This window comes from Melanaphis sacchari, unplaced genomic scaffold (genome assembly GCF_002803265.2).
Source record: "Melanaphis sacchari strain LSU unplaced genomic scaffold, SCAv2.0 Contig7_pilon_pilon, whole genome shotgun sequence".
NCBI lineage: Eukaryota > Metazoa > Arthropoda > Insecta > Hemiptera > Aphididae > Melanaphis > Melanaphis sacchari.
In genome coordinates, this window is record NW_020271560.1 from 5,923,578 (window position 1) to 5,945,247 (window position 21,670).

The 21,670-nt window shown below is 23.7% G+C and overlaps 1 protein-coding gene across 3 annotated transcripts in view; it reads right to left on the minus strand.

The window, feature by feature from the left end:
* The window catches only part of LOC112601823 (octopamine receptor-like), a 152,707-nt gene that overhangs the window by 50,588 nt on the left and 80,449 nt on the right, over window positions 1–21,670 (minus strand). The window lies entirely within an intron of this gene.

Sequence of the window (21,670 nt, forward strand, 5' to 3'; positions counted from 1 at the left end):
GAAAATAATTTATTTTTGCAATTCTTTTTGATTTTTATATTATTTTCTAAAAGGAAAATCAAATTTGAAATTCGTAGTTAATATAACCTATATTATGTATTTTTCTTATTTTAAATTATTTGTGAAATAAAAAATCCATTACAGTATAAAACTGTTTTTTTTTTTTTCATTCACTGAAAATTAGTGAGTTTTACTTATTCCCTTATATATATAAACTGTTAATAATATGATATAATATATATATTAAATGTAATATAATAATATTGTAGCTAGTTTAGTGGTTTATTTTTATTAAAATATTGTTTTTGTGATATTAGTGACAAAAGACGTACCAATAGAAAAAAAATAAATATTTGCCTACAAATTACCGTTACCTTATTTATTATAAGTACTGTAATGTACAAATTTATATTTATATATTGTCATAAATTGTAATTAATAACAAATATTTTGATTCACTGGTACTAATCTTAACACAATAATTTAGATACAACTGTCTCATGAACAGTAATCAAGCGATCAAATTATAATGCATCATAAATTATATTTTAATTCATTAATTTATTTTATCACAGAACCATTTATCGTCTATAAAGTGCAGATAACTGATACATTAAACATTAAAACATATTAAATATACTCATGAAAATACATAAATATTGGCACACACGAACCAATATTAATTTAGTATAAACGACAAATAATCGTTGAAAATGACATTATTCTATATAATATATAGTAATTAGTAGGATTCGGATAATTTACTTTTATTAATGTAACAATTTCTGAATAAAATTAATTTATTAGTATTTTAAATATTAACGATATGTTTTTGTGATTTGAATAAAAACATAGTTTAAAAATTACAAATTTTGATTTTTAATATTAATTTATATTTAACGTAACTATAATAAAAATAATAAAAAAACAATATAATAATTAAAAAAGTTTTATTTAATTTATTACATATTTTTAATATAAACCAAATTGAATGACAAGAAGTATTAACTATTGTTTTATAAAAATTGATGATAATAATATAATATTTAATATCATTAACACTGTGGCTTATAGTTCTATGTTTATTTTTTTTATCTACATAGAAATATTTACACGTTACCTAACACATATTATACAATATATTATCGAAATGTAAAATTATTAAATTGTTTAATGATAATAAATTGCATGAAAATAGGTCAACTATAATGTTGTTGCGTTTAAATGGTAGATTATACGTATTTTTCTTTTAAAAAACGTATATCGTAAAAGATCACAATACTAAATTTATCGATTGACACAGTTGAGCAATTTCATGTTTTATGTCGATATGTTGAAAAATCGGTGTTTTTTTTTTAATTTATAATAGTTTAATAATAATTTGGGCTTAACATTACGTTTAAAATTACTCGTGATGTTTAAATATTTTTCTATTTTTATTGCAACAATATGATAGTATGAATTATTTATCAGTATCCTCTCAATGAGTTGAACACATATTAATATAGTATCTATATAGTATACGTATCAATGGTTACCATACGGTGCCTTATAGATCGACTATTAATTATTTTGTATTACAAAAACGACCTAAACGTCAGAAGCAATCAATTTGACTCTAAATTATTGTATTTAAATAACTTAACAATATTTGTAAATGTATTTTTTAACAGTTGTCGTGAGTAAATTTTTAGTTGTATCATCCTGCCATCAGTAAGCTATCATCATTCTCGCCTTCCCAATTAACTTCATTTTTGACAACGTAATTACAACACCACGATTTAAAATTCGGTTTCAGGTTTAAGCAAAAGTACATGTAAATTATTGTAAAAGAAAACAAATTAAGAAAAATCTAGTTAAAAAAAAAAAAAAAAAAAAAATGAAGAAATAGAAACAATAAATTATGTTTCCAATAAAATTTACTTTAATTTCTCAATAGGAATACTAAGCGAATATAATTAACTAGAAAAGACACAATAACAAAAATGAATCGCTGAGCTCTGAAATTAATTCAGTTTTAACATAGTTAGTTAATTTATTGGGGAGTGGTTTTTCATACTTAAAAAATAAATTCTTAAATTATCGTGACTAACCTGCTTACGATTTATATTTCAAAAAAATATGTTAACTTTTTAAATATTCCGTTCAAAAAAGTTTTTAAAAAAAAAATATATGAAAATAATAAAAAAAAAACAACAATAAATTTAATATCATATCACTTAGATTTTATCTAAAACGTTATTTCAGAACAATGGAATTAAAACCATCAACGAATTACGAATCCGTTTCTTTTTTTCGTCATACTTAAAACCGTATCACTAAAAGCGCGTACGTTTTTGGCACGCAATAAATCGTATAAGATTTGTCCTGTAATCACCATCACCTACTAAATCACACGTACGTCCTTCGTAAATGTCAGAATCGAAAAGAAAGCACATCTACGAAAGTAATGGAAATATAATTCCTATAACACGCACCACTATTCATGTCTTAAAAATATATATACGAATTTTACTATTGCTCTAAGAAGTTTAAAACAGACTTACTCCAGGTTTAAAGTTTGTTCTGATACTACCACGGTCTAAATAATCTTATAAATCAGTGCGGCGAGCATCACCGTGTCTTAACGTGCGAGCTCTTTTATTTGGAACAATGATAACGCCACATAAATTTAATAGAGACTTAATAGGGAAGTGGAAGAATCTAAAAACGATGTGCCTTATCCTGTACATAAGTCGTTTGTTCTATTTTATCAATAAAACTTCATAAAAAAGGAGAGTCTAAATAAAACTTAAGAGTGTTTTTCAATTTTAATAACTATCAAATCTGTGAATAATATTATGATAACTTGATTAGTCAAGTTAAGTCAACAATAAGCACTAAAATGTAAAAAAAAATATATTTAATTTAAATAATAATACAGAGAAACTATTCGTTTAACTCAGTTTAAAAAAAAAAAAAGAAGTTTTAAATTTCGTTTGAAAATTTAGGTATTTTTCATATTTTTCAATAAATGATTTTAAATTAGCAAAGTTACGCAATCGAACTTTTAAAAATTTTAGAAATGTATGATGTTATTCTCTATAAACTGAGAACATTTTGAAGAAGAATAAGAAGAAAAATATTTTTGTAATTTTACAATAATTCTAAGATATTTTAGTTTTAAGTTAAGTAAAACTATATTTATTAATAAATTAATAAAAACAATGGCGATCAACAGTTTAAAAACATTGCATTTTGTTAATAATTTTTTGGTTTTGTTTATCTGATAGTATCCTTTTGAAAATTTATCTTTGTTAATCCACATTGTTTTAGTTTAAAATAATTATTTGTTTATTTGTTTATTTCTTGGTTGCACACATTTTGAATGAACTAAATACTAAATAGCATATTATCTTAAACACAATATAGTAATGGCTTGTGATTAGCTTGTTAAATTTTAGTAGAGCAATTTTTATACTTAGTACCTATTGTTTATACTAAATTATTAAAAATTAAAATTTTAAATTACACACAACTTACATTAAAAAATCACAAAAGCCTACTTGAATTCTTGAATAATAATTCTTACACTTAAATGAAATAATGACTCGCTGTGCTTAATAAAAATAAAAAACCGTACAATTTTTTTACGTAAAATTAACCGTGTCATGATTAATAATATGAAAACAACATAGTTGCATGCCATGCTATTAAACAAGTTGAGTTATCAAGTTAATTAGAAGACTTTAATCGAGACAAAAATTAATTAACCTATAGGTGATATACCTTTAATTTTCGGCATTCGCGAAACGGTGTGCACAAAACACCATAATAATATCATACAATTACGCGTATAAGAGGTGTCGGAAAACCAACAATATTGTTCACTGTAACTCGCCTAATGCGTTCACATCTATAATTGCTTCAGGGGTCGAAACCTCAAATTAACAATTGTTTTTGGTCTGTGGACGGTGCCGTTGTATTATAAGATATTTGTGTGATAATAATATAACGGTAATCATTTCAGCTAACGGATTCTGCAAGTGATTTGAGTGGTTAGATTTTGACCTGTAGTCATATACGTTACCAGTGTAGTTTGAGGTGAGCAATCGAGTATAAAAAAGCTAACGAAAAAATCTTACAAATGGAAAGGATCATCTCCTAAGAAAACTATTTATACCATAATATTCCCATTATGGTACCATATTTGGTAGCGGATGTGCACAAATCGTATACTATCTACTTTTCGTGTTGTTTGGATGAGACAAGGTGGACTTATTTATAACTCAACATAAACAATAATTTTATCGGTGTATTATGTGTTTTTAAAATATTTTTTTGTTTCATATGATTTGAAATCATCACATAAATTATAGAGTCATTTTAAAAATAAAATATTTTCAAAACATCATTTAATACATTTTTCGAAAAAATGATGCTAAGTTTAGGGATTTAAAGATTAAAAGGATCACTTATAATAAACACATTTCCGTTATGCCTAAACGTAGTATTACATCCGATAGATAAATTTTATTCGATGATAATGTGTCTGACTGTTGTGTAACCGTTGTTGACCTTCTGAACATTTTTATGAACTTCAAATCACTGTGACGATGAATCCAAAAAACTTACTTCATGTATACAAAATTGTTTATAGTGGTTCGGATAAGCTTTCATAGTTAAATAGGTTAAACAAAATTTCAAAAGTAGTTATCTAGAAGCTATTTCATTATGCTATAGAGCATTTTAATAGAAAAAGGTTTTGGTCTTGATTTTCGTTTTTGATTTTCAATCAACATTTGGAGACTTTGATGTTTACTATTTAAACCTTAAAAGTATCTGGTGATCATACTTGTTAAATATTTGAATATTTCTTTTGCAACATTGTACTTTCTTAATTATTTGTTTATTATTGTATTTACTTAATTCGACTATTTAATTGTTAAAACTGTTAATCTTCTGTTACATAACTTTAATTGTCCAGCTGAATAGTCTACACATCAACTTTGAACAAAAAAAAAAAAAAAAGGATTTGAATAATTTTTGTGATTTAAAATTTTAATAGTTATTTTTTAGTTAAATATAAAAACAGTGGCAAAAAAAACCAATACATTTTTATGCTAAGTTCTATTGATATTTTTTTGTTAAATTTTCATTCTATTAAAAAGATACTATAAAAAAATTAAATTTTTTTTTATATGATTAGCTTTGGAAATTAAAATATTGAATTTAAATTATAAAATTACAATGTTAATGTAAAAAATGCAAGCTAAATCAAAATTAAATTATTAGCCTGTATAATTAAAAAAAAAATAGTACAGGGAATTAATTTTTATATTTTGAATATTGAAGATACTGGAACATTATATTAGTTAGTATATCCACAAAATGGAGATAATTTTGGACTGTTGAAGACGTAAGAAGAATTTTACTGATTACTGTATTATTGTGGAGTGAATAGAAATTTAAAATTAGATTTGATTATTATATAAAAATACATGTATAAATAAAAGACAAAAAATGTTAACCTAGAAAAAAATCGCTTCTGGAGAAATTTTACACTGGCATTAAATATTGAAAATATATATATTATTTAATAATACTAACAATATATTCATTATTTTGTCATTTTTAGCTCTAGATTATTTTAAATGGGTATTAAAATACATTTTAAAATTATATTTAACAATTTATTGGTTAGATTGGGTTAAGTAAGTACACAGTAACATTTACTACAACAAATTTTATATTTATATCATTTATCACAATTTTATAAACTATTATAAATATTAATAGAAACTAAATTAATTCAAAACATACAATTACAAAATTTCAGCTGAATACCTATATTGGTCTCATAATGTGTATAATATAATAATATTGTAATCAGATATCGAATTCACGGTGAATGTATATCGCAACACAGAACACAATTTTCGCAATTACGTGACATACAAAGCTCACCGTGATTGATATTATTTTAACACAATACAGTTAATCACTATTTGGCAACGATATTATACAGTCTCTTCTAAATCAGATATATTACACGCGATTACAATATTTGATTCACGCGTCATCATGATGTTACGTTTTAAACATATATTTCTAATAAAAATTATGTAATACAAACTATTTTGATTACTTCGATGGGGAGTGAGTAGGGGTGTTCAAAAATACAAAATTTAAAAGATATTTTTTAAGAAAAAAAGTAATTAATGATAATTGATAAGTATTGTTTATTTATTTTTTTGATCAAATATCGTATTATGATATTGATGTACGGCAATTAGAACATTGTTTTATTATTCAGGGATGATTAGAGGGATGTTTGGAAAAAAAATAAAACAAAATTTGATAGATATATTTATTAAATTAATTTTCAAGTAGAATAATTACCGGTAATTGTTTACATTCTGCTATATCATTCATCATACAACTAATCAATAATGAGATTCAGTGTCGAAATCATGCTTTCTCATATTATATGATTTATAATTATAATATTACATACTATTCTACCAAAATAAAAATCTGTTGATAATAATATGAATACACGATTTCACAAAATATTTATCGGAATATTTCGCTATACAAATGTATTTCTTCTAATATGTGCATATAAATAAGTAATACGGTTCCACGTTGTTGTTATATTTTCAGTTAATTATAATAATGTATTTTAAATGTTATATAAGTATAAACAAACTAAAATTAGCTAAAAGAATAAATAATTTTAATATTTAAATTTGACTAAAAAAAAAAAATACGATTGTAGTTTATAAATTTAATTATAAAAATTGTGGAAATTTATTGAAATAACAATATATATATAAATATATTTTTGAGTTCAAATTGAACCATTTATTGTACAAATATAATGAATAAATGTTAAATATATATTTTATGAGGCCTATAAATATGATGTAGATTATAGATTTAATAATCCATGGTTACTAATTCAGGCGTATAAGCGTGTATTTTGGAAATTATTAATGCGAAAATAATAATATTAAATATACCAAATTAAAAATAACGGCTATTTTTTTTTTTTTTTGAAAAAATATAATAACTTTTTAGATAAATAGAAACGTAGACTTTCAAACATTTTTCAGGTTTGAAATAGGTTTTTACAAATACAATTGTAAATGTCTTTATTACACGTCATCTAATTTATTGGCAATGGCACAAAGTAATTTCGTATGGAATTGTGAATCACGGAACATTACATTCACACACAACTATACATAGTTGCAATATTATTACACCGCTGCCTTCTACAGGCTCTCGCCTGAATAATACTTACTCGGCGAGTCACTGAACAATAATAAATAATGATGACGCCTATTATATATTATACGACCGTCCGAGTTTACCGACATGGATGGTTCAGTGTCCATGTTATATGGTGTTTATTGTGAATGATACATTGAGTGAAATATTATATTTTTAACATTAGTCCCAGGGTTGGACAACATTTAATCTAGATGACTATTTCGTATTCGAATAAAAAAATGTTCAAATATTTGTTTTACAATTATTTGAATAATTTTTCAAAGCTAATTATTCAAATGAAAATGTATTCAAATAGTTTTCAAGCATAATATTAAATTTAAGCTGAATAGTATATACATAAATATATCTATAAAAAGTATCTGTTTAATTTTATGATATCTGTTATAGTATAATTTAAATATAGAAAAGTAGTTATCAATATATTGGTACTTCATAAAATATAAAATAGCAATTCACCAATCAAAGTAATATTCCTATGTTGTAATACACTACTGTTGTCATTAAGTGCCATTAAAAGATTATTTTTCTATACAATTTAATGAAATCTAACAAACTGCAGATGATATGTTTAAAAAAAGAATTATTTTGAAATCTAATTTAAAAATTTAGTAATATGTGTTATTTAGTTTGTTAATTTTTAAATTATAATTATAATAAGCTACAGTAAGACAGTAAGACTTATTTATTACAATTTTAAATATGTTATGAATATTATTTTTATTTTTGTTATTTTTTAAGTACTGTTTATTTATTTTTATTTTTTTTTTGTGTTTATTACAAAATTATTATTATAAAATAATAATATAGCTATAAATTACTATAATAATTCGAAAAAAAAAATAATAAAATAAAATAAAATATATTATATATATAATTTTTACTTTTTTATATGACTCTATATATATTTTTGTATTTATTTGAAATAAAATAAAAATGATATTTGTGTAACTTAAAATACAGTGTTAAATATTATTTTTAATATAAAATTTATGGAAAATATTCGAATGGTTGTGAAAAATGTATTTGAATAATTATATATTTGAATAAAATGTTATCTAAATAAAGTTGTATTTAAATAATGTTCTACTCTGATTAGTTCTTTATATTATATTGTTTAAAAATGGTCGGTACATAAAGATGACCAAAAGCTAAGACCTTTTATTTTGGTTTTCTGTGTCGATAAAGTTATTAATATTTATTGTATATATATATATTATACGTTTATTTTAATGTGATTCTTGAAAAAAAAAATTGCTAAAAAGTATAATTTACTCTCGATAAATATACAATGTTACTTGCCCGATAATAGTTAAATACTGTACGAGGCCTATCAGTTCCAGTGCTTCCTCAAGAAATTTGTGTGTTGTACTTTTCTCGACTACTCGAAATCAATTGTTTATTTGTTTTTATCTATTCGTTTTTCAGCTGTACACACAATTGTATAGGTTTTATTTTTATCAAACTGAAAAGACAATAAATTTGAGTTTTCGTTTACAAACAAAAACAACGATTTAAGTTGCCTTAACTGTACTTTTATTTCGATCAAAGTCACATTGTTTTTGTTATGTGTCATTAAAAGAAAAACGAACATTAGCTATATTATATGTATGTACGAGTACATAGAAAAAACAACATTTGAAATTTGAGTAGCATTTATAACTAAACATATTTCTGGATTCCTTTATTCGATCAATTTTTCTCGCTTCCCGTTTGGAGTTCAAAATTTTGTCAAACATTAAATTACTAACAAATATAATTAAACAACGTACAAAATAATAATATTATGTACAGTATTTAGCTGAGTGATAGTTTAAATATATTGGGTAGATTTTATAAATGGATAAATTAAATTAATAGAGTGGTGATTCAGCACATGGTCCAGTTAGTTCAAAGAGATTGTTTACGGTATTAACTCGTCTCTGTTTCCTATGGATCAATTAATTTTATTAATTATGCTCTTTATTAATTTATACTTACCACTTTAAGCTACTAACGTTTGTTTTAATTTTGACATAACTAATAGCCATAGTGTTTATGTATATACATAATTTAAAAAAATAATCATATTATTATCATAACCATATCTTGAACTATTTTTAAATAAATATTTTATTATAATTGTATTCGCTGCCTTTCACACGAATTCACTGACATTATTGATATACATATCGTATTGAAAAAATACTTTTCGACATGGTTATGTAATACAATATGCTACGTTTTTAGCAAAAAATATTTTAACATATCTACCATATTATATTAATAACAAAAAACTAATTATTAATATAATATCTATAAATAAATTATAAAATATCCTTAGAAATATTAGCAACACATATCTAGAGTCAGAATAATTATATTGTTTTTCGTATGTAATAGTTTTTTTTTTTTTTTTATTGAACTTAAGCTTCGGCGACTAGGGCCATAAACTGTTGTAGGGGTTATGAACATTGGTAGGGGTAAGGTTGGTACGGTAGGTTGTTTTTTTATGATTGCTACTGTTGATAGTAAACACGTGTATGTGTGGCAAATTTTTTAACCACTATGATCCCGAGTGGTCACCCATCTGGGAGCTAGTAGCTGTGGCCGTTACTTACTCTCAGTCGCATTCCGCGACTGGTAGCATCCAGCGCACCACGCCAAGCCACAATGATGTAATAGTTTATCATAAGTAAAAATTTAATGCATCTATTACGGTGACATACTCAACAAAAAGATACGATTTAAACTTGATAATATATGAGTGACTTCTTCTGTTTTTTTTTTTTTGAGTTTTAAATTCGAGTTTTTGATAATATTTAACTAATAATAAAGTTAGTGTTCTTCATTTATTATATTTCGGAATTCATTTGATTTTTAAATTAAAAAATATTGTTTAAGCCACCTATAGAAGCAAATAAATTTAATAAATTTAACTGGATTTGAAAATTCTAAAAAATAAAAATAATAAAAGATTTTTTAATCTTATATTTATATTTGTATTTAATAATTTATGTTTAAAAATACATTGAAGTTTTAAATGAAACTTTTTAATATACCGTATATTTTTATTTTGTAAAAAATGAACTTTAGTTTTATAAAAATGATAACAATACAGTGTAAAAATACTAACAACAATTAATAATATTAATTAGATATTAAACAAATGTAATATATTCATATCTTATTAAATAAATTACGTTTTAAATTTAATACATTAAATAGGAAATATTAATCAATAACTAATATTGTTATAAAAATGTATTCGTTATATTATAAAAGATAAACAATTGAATATTAATTTATTTTTCTATTTTAATATAAATAATTATAAAACGTAAAAAATGCACTCCACAAACATGTACTCGTAAGTAATAAATAAAATATATTTTCATAATATATGCTACAAAGTATATAATTTTTAATGTGTTCGTTATTATTAATTACATATTAAGCTTAATTAAATATAATTAAAATTATATATTTATATCATTGTAAATAAATAACAATAGTTTAAAATAATACTTTTTTTTTTAAATTAATTAACCATAATTATTTTTCAATTATTAAAATACTAACAGTGATCTTTAAACTATAGTAATACTATTTAAATCTATTGCATGATTTTGTAACAATCGTTGTCATTTCCAATTGTATCTATTAATATTTAATTGTCAACACTTGATTACAGGAAATAACTAATAACTTTAATATTATCGAAAACTAAACCAAACAGCATCATATAATATATGTTGATTTTCAAAATGCAAATCGATAAATTTAATTCATAACTAAATGTAATATGTATGAGGATTTTAGGTACACGGCGACTTAAATATCAAAGAAGTTTCCTGTGTTGTTTGTGTTCTATACTGTCTGAGTACTTTTAGTATTGGAACGTGTGAGTTACATCGTACTATAAAATAATAGTTTTATGGAAATAATTTCCATAAACTTGTGTTCTAAAATACAAAGTTGAAAGTACCAATATAGTATAATGTATTGTTATTATTCACATAGAAGCACGGCCGATGCTTATAATATTGCGGTATATTATAATAAATATACAATTTGATAAGGATTAAAAACTTCAAAATATCTGTTTATAAGTATAGTTTGTGGTAAAAATAGAAGTCACAAATATTCAACAGTAAAATAAATGATCACTGATAACATGGGAGCGTCGTCGTAAACAGCTATAGATACATTTATAATTATACTATTCCACAAAATTATTTAAAATCGAGATATCATCAGAATATGTAAATTTAGTATAGTGAAACAAATAAATTGTATCACGTATACAAGTAAATCGAACAACTTGAGATATATTCAGAAGTCAAACCATCTTGAATTTTTCTGAAAAATCACCATCAACTTGTTCGGTAAATAAATAATAAATCTCAGATTGTTTCTACGTGGTAAATATAGGTACAATTTGATAATATTACTTGTAGTAAATATTTGTCTTTTATTAATAGCTTTAAAATTTTAAAGTTGATTTATCTCTCAAGGTGAAAATATCCTGGAAGATATTTATCTACCTGGTGATGCAACTAATAACCTTGAATTTATGTTTATTACGGTAATAACAATCTGTAGTTTATGTTTACAATGGTTAAAGTATTCTATATCTAGAGTATATTTACTAGGGGAATAATTTAACTGATGATACTAAAATATTGATACGTCTAGAAGATTGAAGAAATATATGATATTATTAGAAATCATTGATTTTTAGTCTTCACATAGGTATATAATATTAGGTACATGATTCTTAGAGAAATTATGTAATAATTGATACTTTCGGTGTCTTGTCCATATTGATGTCAAATACAGTAACTACTTTAAGGATTATGTTCATGTTAAGTCTATATGAACCATGATTTCCTGGATTTTATCTCTATTTGATCAATACAGTTACCAATGAGTGAAATAAGATAGTACTAAATTCAAAGTATCTGTTTCTTATCTAGTTAAAAGCATAATTAAAAGCTTTTTATGTCAGCTATTTTATATTACTTATTTATTAACTGTGCACCAACATCACTAAAACGTTCAAAGTTTCTCGTATTTTTTAACGTATGGAATTATTTTACCGATAAATACACGTTTTAATTATTGTGAAATATATCAAATTAGCCTTAAAAAACCAAATAGATTGGGGAATAATACTTATAACAACCATGCAATTAAATGTTGCTAGAATTGCTTTTATTTCATTCGCCAACTTTGGATTTTGTTTATCATATAATTTTGGCCCTGGATTGCATATAAGAAAGATGAATTGCAAAGTACTAAAATCGGTTTGGTTTGTATTAAAATTCACACGTCAACTTAAATAAACAGTGTTTTTTTTTATAATTCTGTACTGTTTCTGAACTAAACATTTTATTTTTTTCTCATGACTAAACATTAATCGGTCAAGAATTTGGTTGATCTAGTCTTATTTATCACAGATAATTGTGAATTTATCAACGAATTCATTTTAATTAAATGAGTTTTTTTTTCTTACTAGATGAAGTCAGTTTCAGGATTTCAACACATCTTACAAGAATCCATACTTTATTTTTATTTCTATACTCATCCCTAACTATCTGTCTAATTCTGTATTTATAAATTTATTGAGGTTTACCTATTATTAAGAACCTTTTTTTAAAAATTCTTTTTTTCTGACCATTTTTCTACTTATATTGTTATTAATATTTTTATTCAATATTATAAGCATTTATTGCTATTGATATAAAATATTTTTATAATTTGACTTTTTTTCTGTGTAATGTATCATAATAAATAATAAAATAAATATAACTGTATTACGATATTATAATCATGAATTCATACTGCAATTATTTTTCCTATTTAATTAAAACATTAATTTAACAACAGTTATTGTTATGAATCTATGGAAGATTTTGTTCATTTGAAGATCAAAATATCGATGTAATATTATGCCTTTAAGATTAATTTTTTACAAGAGTTTTAACTAACATGTATAATGTATATACATGTATAAATAGAGTATTTTTTTTGTTATAATATGTGCATATATTATTTGTATTATTGAATTCATTTCGATATCGCGTAATCTAATTTAATTTGCTTAATAGGTACATTATAGAAAATATTTAATGTATGGTTCCGACGGTGATTATTAAAATAGTCACTAGCTGATTGATTATAACATGCTAGTTATAATCAGAAGTATTCATGTAATCAGCAGTATGTTATTATGACTATTATTAAAATTAATACTCTATTTCAAGACATTAAAATTTCGAAAAAAACGATTAAGATGAAATAAGTAGATTATATTTTGTTTGCCCAGAGGATTAAAAACGGTTACAGTTAGATATATGCAATATTATATATTAATAAAGTTTTTGACAATTTTGATGAATTAACTCGTGAAGTTTTGTTGAAAATTTAAATTTGAAGCCGTCTACTTCAAAACTATTCATAGTTGTTGATGAGACAATTATTAGTCATTTTTAAGCCATAACTGAATTGAATTCAATGACCACACGAGAAAAAAAATACTAAGAAAGTTGATCTCCTGTGTATTATAATAGATTTCGAGTGTGCTTCGACATTGATTAAGTCACTATAATGTAAGTGTTTAAATTTAATTTAATAATAACACTTAGAATCAAAAATGTGATCGGAAAACGTGTTCAAAACTAGCTTTTTTTAAAGATATTTTATAATGTATTCATGCAATTTTTAGTAATTTTGTTTTCTCTCAGTACTCTATTTAAACTATTTTGATTATAAATACAACATATATTATTATTAATAACTTATAATTCACTGTTGATAACGTATTATGATTTGAATAGGTTTGTGTAATAAATTGCTTAAAATTAATATTAATTTAAAAATTGCAGTGTGTATAAAAAATAATAATAATATAGGTATGCACTATTGCCAAATATTTATAACCCCAATAATTGCATTTTTTTAGTGTAATAATTAACAAAAAAAAAAAAACAAAAACAGGCCAAAGGAAAACCCGTTATTTTACGTTTGAATATCCTATTTCGTTAATATTTAAACATCAAAATATTGTAAAAAAGATACATTATCATGTAATATTGATATTAATAATTCCATGACAACTTATAAGCAAACGCTTATTAAATTTCAAGATTTTGTTTTGGAAACCACTCTCATAATTTAAAATTGAAGCATTTTTTTTTCTACAATGTTACTATTTTAAACACAAAAAATAATGATACAATACATCATAGTAAAACAAATACATTCAGAGCTTCACTTAAAATCTGAAAACTTAAATAAATATAATTTTTTCATTTTATAAAATTTTTATTACATTATTTATTCTATCTCTCATGAAATATGAAATTGAAAAATATTAGATGCTTGTACATTTAAATATATATTTTATTGATAAAAATTATGGTGAAGAATTATTCAAAAACAACAAAAATATTAACAATTGAGTACAATATTATACGATTGCGTAATTTGACAAAAATTGACTAATTATTCAAAAATGGTTTGGTACATAAATGCGAGTTGTCATCTATTGTTGATATTTGATATATCTTAGTTATAATTTGTCTTATTAGGATATGCGCGTGTTTTATAATATAGCTTTATTTATGTAAAATTCATTGAACGATGTTCATGCGTAAAGGATATTCAGCTCTTTCGCAGTGACTGGTGTCACTGGTGATAATACAGTTTTCACTTTGTAATCCAATGTAATACTCATAAACAAAATAAAATACACAACAGGTTACGGTTTATTTAAAACATTAGGACTAGTCTTTTACTTAAAAGGTTAACTTGACAATAAAAATACCATCAGAACATTTTTTGAGATAGTGATGGTTGCAGATGATTTATTTAAGTGGTTGAACTCTGAAGATAATTTACATGGAAATTCTGTCAAGTGGTGTGCGAAAATGTCAGAATCCACTTGCTCGTTTTAAGATTCTAAGGTTCTTCTCTTTTCAACATCATTAATCAAGATAGTTGGTGTCCTACTGTTGTTATTTTTAGGTTTTATAAATCTTAACAGCTTAAAATTTGATTCTACCAAAACATTAAACTACAAGAAAAGAACTTTAATTTCATCTTAACGGATTTTTACTTAAAAACAATGCAATTAAAGTACATTGTATTTAATACATAACTATTGCGTTAGTCATTAAAACAAATTATAAGACTTAAATTAAAAAAAATATGTATTCAATTAAGCCAGTCAAAAATTAACTACAGAAATTATCAAAATACTATGAAATTTTCTTATTTGTAGAGTTCTATTGCATATAATATATACTTTATAAATTTACATTCAATAACAGATAATATAGAACAAATTATTACAGTAAATTTTTTTCCAGTCTAATACCTAATGTCTAATTAAGGATTTTGAATAATATAAAATACATATAGTATGTGTATACTACTATATAATATAGTACATTGCTTACAATCGACCGAATAGTAATAATAATGTATTAATTAAAAATATCATAACGGAGACGGTGTGTGTTGTTTACATATCTACTTAAACTGGAGGGAACTGAAAAGAAAATAATGTCACATGCGTTTAACAGTATTATTGTTAAAAGCTTAATAGATTTCGTGTAGGATGACATCGCCTTTATTCAGTTATTTTCGATTTACTGCATTTTGCTTGCTCTATGTATATATGCGAAAAAAGCAACAAATATGATTCTCATAAAAAGTAAGTTATTAATATTCCATGGCGAAAAAATGGTTGTAATATACATAGTAAACTATATGTATATTGTATTATTCATATCTATATCAGAAGCATCATTTCAAGTTTTGAGTTTTTGTTGCCAACATGATTACATTTTTATATCATTAACTTGCTTATAGTATTAAAAGTTATGGTCAGAATAGTACTATACATATTGTAGTAGACAGGAGTGTTACATAAATTTATCACAGTAATTTAGGTGTGGTAAATTGGTTGCTGTAATTTTGAGCTTTGGTGCGGTAAATAATTGGTCGCTAGAATGATATCGTAGCGTGTCATTTTTTCGCGAGGCGATAAATTTACCTACTGTTATTATATTAAAAATATATTAATCAAATGTCATCTTTATTGTCAATATTAAACATCGTATAAATATTTAAAAATTACCTTAATAATGAATTGTAGTATAATTAAGTACTATACATTTAATATACAATTTGATCAAATTTTGTACAAATATCGTAAATAAAAATAAAAATCTAATTTAAATTTAAGTTTAGTAAATGGCAGTTATCTTTTGTAAATAGTTCCGATTATTGGTTAATTTTAAATCAAATATTGAATTACACAGTTGTATACTAAATCATTGAGTCGTTGAAACTTAAATTTTTTTAAAGAATTTTAAATTGTTAAACTCGGTGATAAGATTTAAACATAAACAACTGTAAGAATGATTTTATTAGACTTTGATCATTTTGACATTTCGATGGAAAGTTATACATTTTTATTATTTCTTACCAACGCAATTTAACCATTAAGACTTTTAGTACATTTTCCGTGGCTTTAATTACATTTATATTATACATTTTTACTTGTTAGTTGATCAACGTTGTTAAACGATCTATAGCAAAAATTAATTCCACAAAAAAAGTTCGATTGGGTTTTTTTATTTCATAATTAGTAAAGTCAGAAAAGGCTTTATTATAGAAAAAAAAATAGATACGAATATACCACTTCTCCTCCTCCTAAATAAGACACCTGAATTTGACATTCATAGCTCTGTACCTCCGTTACAGATTTGATATGTAAAATCGTTCTATAACGACAAATGAATATTAACTTGGGATTATTAAAATATTTTAATATACTGGATAGTAAATCACCAATGACTTTTAAATTGATTTAGTATAAAATTACGTTATATTACTTTTAATACCGTAATTGAATTCATAATATAATATGTATACGATATTTGCGTATTTATAAAGTTGATAAGAAAATATATAGTAATTATGATATTTCTAATTAGGTAATATTATTTTTAAAAACTCTGAGTAATTATACAATATGTTGATTGCGATTTTTTTTTTTAATTAATATATTTATGATTACAATATTTGATGTTTTTTGCTGAAGAAAGATTTCTATCTAAAAGTTTTTATAGTCTTTCTCAAATTAAATATTGGACACAGGTGGTATCTTAATATGAAATTTTTAGAATTTCCCATTTGTTTTTGTCCAAATAGTTGCAAAAATCAGGTAAGACTTCACGGAAAATATGGCAAAGTGCCTGCATTTGATTCCCTTGGGGAATAAAAAACTTTTTTCTACAACTTTTGAACAATCCGAAAGGATTATGTGTACAGCGAACATATAATTTTCAGTTCTTGTTTCATGTCTATTAATTTTATTTTAACTTAATTGTTATATTGTCATCATCGTCATAGACATAAGTGACATAAGTAATAAGTCACACAAGTATTTTGATTAGGAGATTTAGCGGTATATTAAGTATATAAATGAGTAGTGTTCTCTAAATCCAAATTGCGTGTTGAAAAATAGTTTCGAATATCGTAGCTTTAGTTATTAAATAGACTCTTTAAGTATTAATTTTTCATAGAGTTTAGAGAATAAAATTAATAAAGTAATTAATCTATTTAAGAAAAGGTTATTGATTTTTTTGGTTTGGAAAATAAAATGATTGTTACAAACGTTTATTGCATTGGAAAGTAGAAGACACGAAGAATTGCATTGAAAATAAGGGTGTGGTGAATTATACTTGTAACTTTATGAGAATGTTTTCGAGCTATTTAAGCTGTCACGACTTGATGATTTACCTAATGTAAATTTTAATACAAACGGTTTGTCTTCAATTTGGCTAAGATATCTTGGAGATAAAGTCATTTGGAGAGGGCTATCTAAGAAATCATGAACTTTTTTTACATAGAATGTGTAGATTTTATTTGCGTTGAAGACTTTGACGAGATGTTGTTTGAAAATTCTGTTTCCTCTTTATTGTTAACTGCAAGGTTTCTGTTGAATTGTAAACATTTATGGTGAAGCACTATTGAAAAATATCAAATATATATTTTGTATATTATACAGCATTATACTTAACATGATTATTATCGTTACTGAATTAACTACTATTATTGCCCTCAAAAGGCTCATATGAATCCCTACAGACATTTGGTAAATTTATACTTTCAGGAAACGTTCAATGAATCCGGTCGAGCGTGAAAATGGGAAAATGTCTTTAAATCTACTTAGTGGAAGTGAAATCGAATGGAGACTTAATACATATTTTTTTTACTACGTATTCACAAAACACGAGTGGTATCTTACTATATTTCCTGACAACATTTATAATTATTCATAAATTGTTTATATTTCATCATATAATTGGTCATTTTCAAAATGATGACAAAAAAACACGCACAATTTTACCAAAAATTATAAAATTTTTCTAAAATACATAAATTAGTTAAAATGTTAAAAGTATAGTTTAATAATTATAAAATAAACTTGTTATTTCATAAATTCTTATCATTTTCTGCAAATTATTATTTGTTATACTTGAAAATAAAATATGAACGCGTGAATAAAGTTTATTTAAAAACTAATTGGTTGCTGTTGACAACAACAATATTTATTTTTTATTACAATGACTTTTCTTTCATAATTATATAAATATACAAAAAATGTTATCATAGTTCATTTAATTAGTACTATTTTTTTCGTGATTAAATCCCAAATAAAAACTGTTTCGATTTTTAATATATTCGTTTTTTTTTTTTTTAAATAATAGCAATAAATTATTTATTTTATAAAACAATAACACATATTTAATAAAATAAACTAGAAATAATAAATTACATTATTGCATTGATAAAGACGATTTTATGATCTTAAATTATTTATATCACAATAGTGTTTGAGTAAAATCACTCACATGAATAACTCTTATGTACTTAAAATTCAGTTAATATAGAAATTTATTGATGTATTGAATATAATACTATTTCTTTCTTACAATTAATGTATTTTATGAATAATATTATAATAAATTAATATTATATTATGATTTTAAAGTTGATATAACAATATTTTATATCGAATGCGATTTAATTATAATTAGAAATAATATTATTTAATTTATAATAATTATAAATTCAATATTATTTATCCATTTTTTTTTTTTCATTTCTTATAAACATTTTTAAATAAGATACAGTTTTAAAATATTTCGACTCATTTTTAAGCTATTTCAATTTTAAATTAATATTAAAATATTCAACTTCATATATTTTTTTTCCTATATAATCTTAATTTATTTTGATTTCAATACCAAATCTTCATATTATGTGGATTTTACAGTATCTTAAAACTATTGAAGATAATTGTACAGATTATTTTTTACAGATTATTCAAATTAAAATGTTTCCAAAATAAAATATTTAAAGAAAAATAACGATTATAGATATGTATCATATTACTATGAAAATAATAATTTATTAATAATTATATAAATAAATACTAAAAAATACCTATCATTCGACATAAAATCTGACAGTCAATATCGTCTTTGAATCGTTATTCATCGTGTTGATTTAAAGACAAAGTTTATTCGATACCTGCTATACAGTTTAGGGACTTATTTTTATAAATTATAGTTTTTTTTTTTCTTTGAAAATAATAAAAACGAACGAAATTGTTTTTGTGTTAAATTGTTATTGTGTTTAATTGTTATACGTCAGGATTCTAAGTAATAATAATCATATATGGTTTTGTTTTTAAGCAAGTTAATGACAAACATCGAAGTTTGAATTTTTCAATTATACATTTTGAAGTTTAAGTGATGCTCAATATTTTTATAATTTTATGTTTTTAACACTGCCTATAATGTTTGATATCAAATTTTGAAACACGGGAGTTTTCAGCAAAAAAATTTTTATTAAATCTTAAAAATCCGCGTCTTATACAAGTTTCATGTATTATAGTCGTTAAGTATTCAGATTTGCAAATTGTGAGTTCGTTGTTCCCTATTCAACTCACTGTATTCATCATGATTTTTCAGATATTTGATATGTAGTTTTAATATTTATTAATTACTGAAACAATGAAACTTACATTTGTTGCGATGACAATAAAATTACGATGATACGCGTTATATAATCAAAAGTTACTAGAATGAAAAAGTTTGGTATATTTGTGCGTGAGCGAAATGTACGTATTTAGCATTAAAATATTATTTTATTAAAGATACAAGTATAATTACGTTCATAATGAATCAAAATATGTGCAAAAGTTTTAGTTGAGTTAACCTATAACGGCTATAACCATATTTATAGTACAAGCGAGTATAATACATAACTTAAACGCTTAAGTTGTTAAAGGATAAGGATGTTTGAAATTTTAGAAAGTGAACTTGTCCAGCGATTCCTAGTCACCGCATGTGCATTTGATTAATTAAATTTGCTTTGAGGTGGATCATTAAATGTGTTTTATACTTGTACATTGTTCACATAATCTAGGAATAAAACCGACATACTACATATTATTATAATATTATATTAAAGTGAAGCTATTTATTTTGCAGACGAGTTAATATATTCAAGTGCATGTATTTTCTTCAAGTATATTATAATACGTATGCTATCACAAATCAAATGGATTATAATGACGTGTCATGTAAAATTTTAACCAAATGAATTGAGTTTATATTGATCCATACGTTAAATCGAATTTTTTTTATTTTAATATAATAATTTACGTGTGGTAATAATGGATATAAAGTGTTTCAAAGAAACAATAAATTATAATTTATACATCGCGATTTAGCCACAGGTATTATAGGTTTGTTTATATTGTTAGGCTACGGTCAATACTACAGTTATTTGTTTTGTCCAATTCATCTGCAAGAATATATAATTCAATTATATTGGGCAAACAGATATTTCGGTTATTCATCAAACTCGAGTTGTGCATTAAGAGGTACAACAATAATTAATATCGTTATGATAACTTATGTGTAGGTATTGTTTGAGTAAGGTTAAACCCGATTAACGTTTATTAATGAGTAATAGTAATACAGCGCTAACATCTAGTAAACAATTATTATATCTATATAGATAATGTTACTTTAACACACAATTCCACCGTATTGTTTTTAAAATATCGATATTTCGAAAATATTTGAAAAGTAAAAATTTCGATTATGACACACTTTTGAGTTTCGGTGGTGTTTGCAGGTATTTTGATTGACAAAGTATTATGTTACAAATTTGTTTTTCACTACAGTGTGGCAAAAAATTCCATCGACCTAGTAAGCGGTCTACGTCAAAAGAAAGCGGTTCGGGTTGTACGATATGTAAGGATACATATTCAGTTAAAGCGCGCGATAAAAATGCCTAGTCCTAAAATACAAATGTTGCA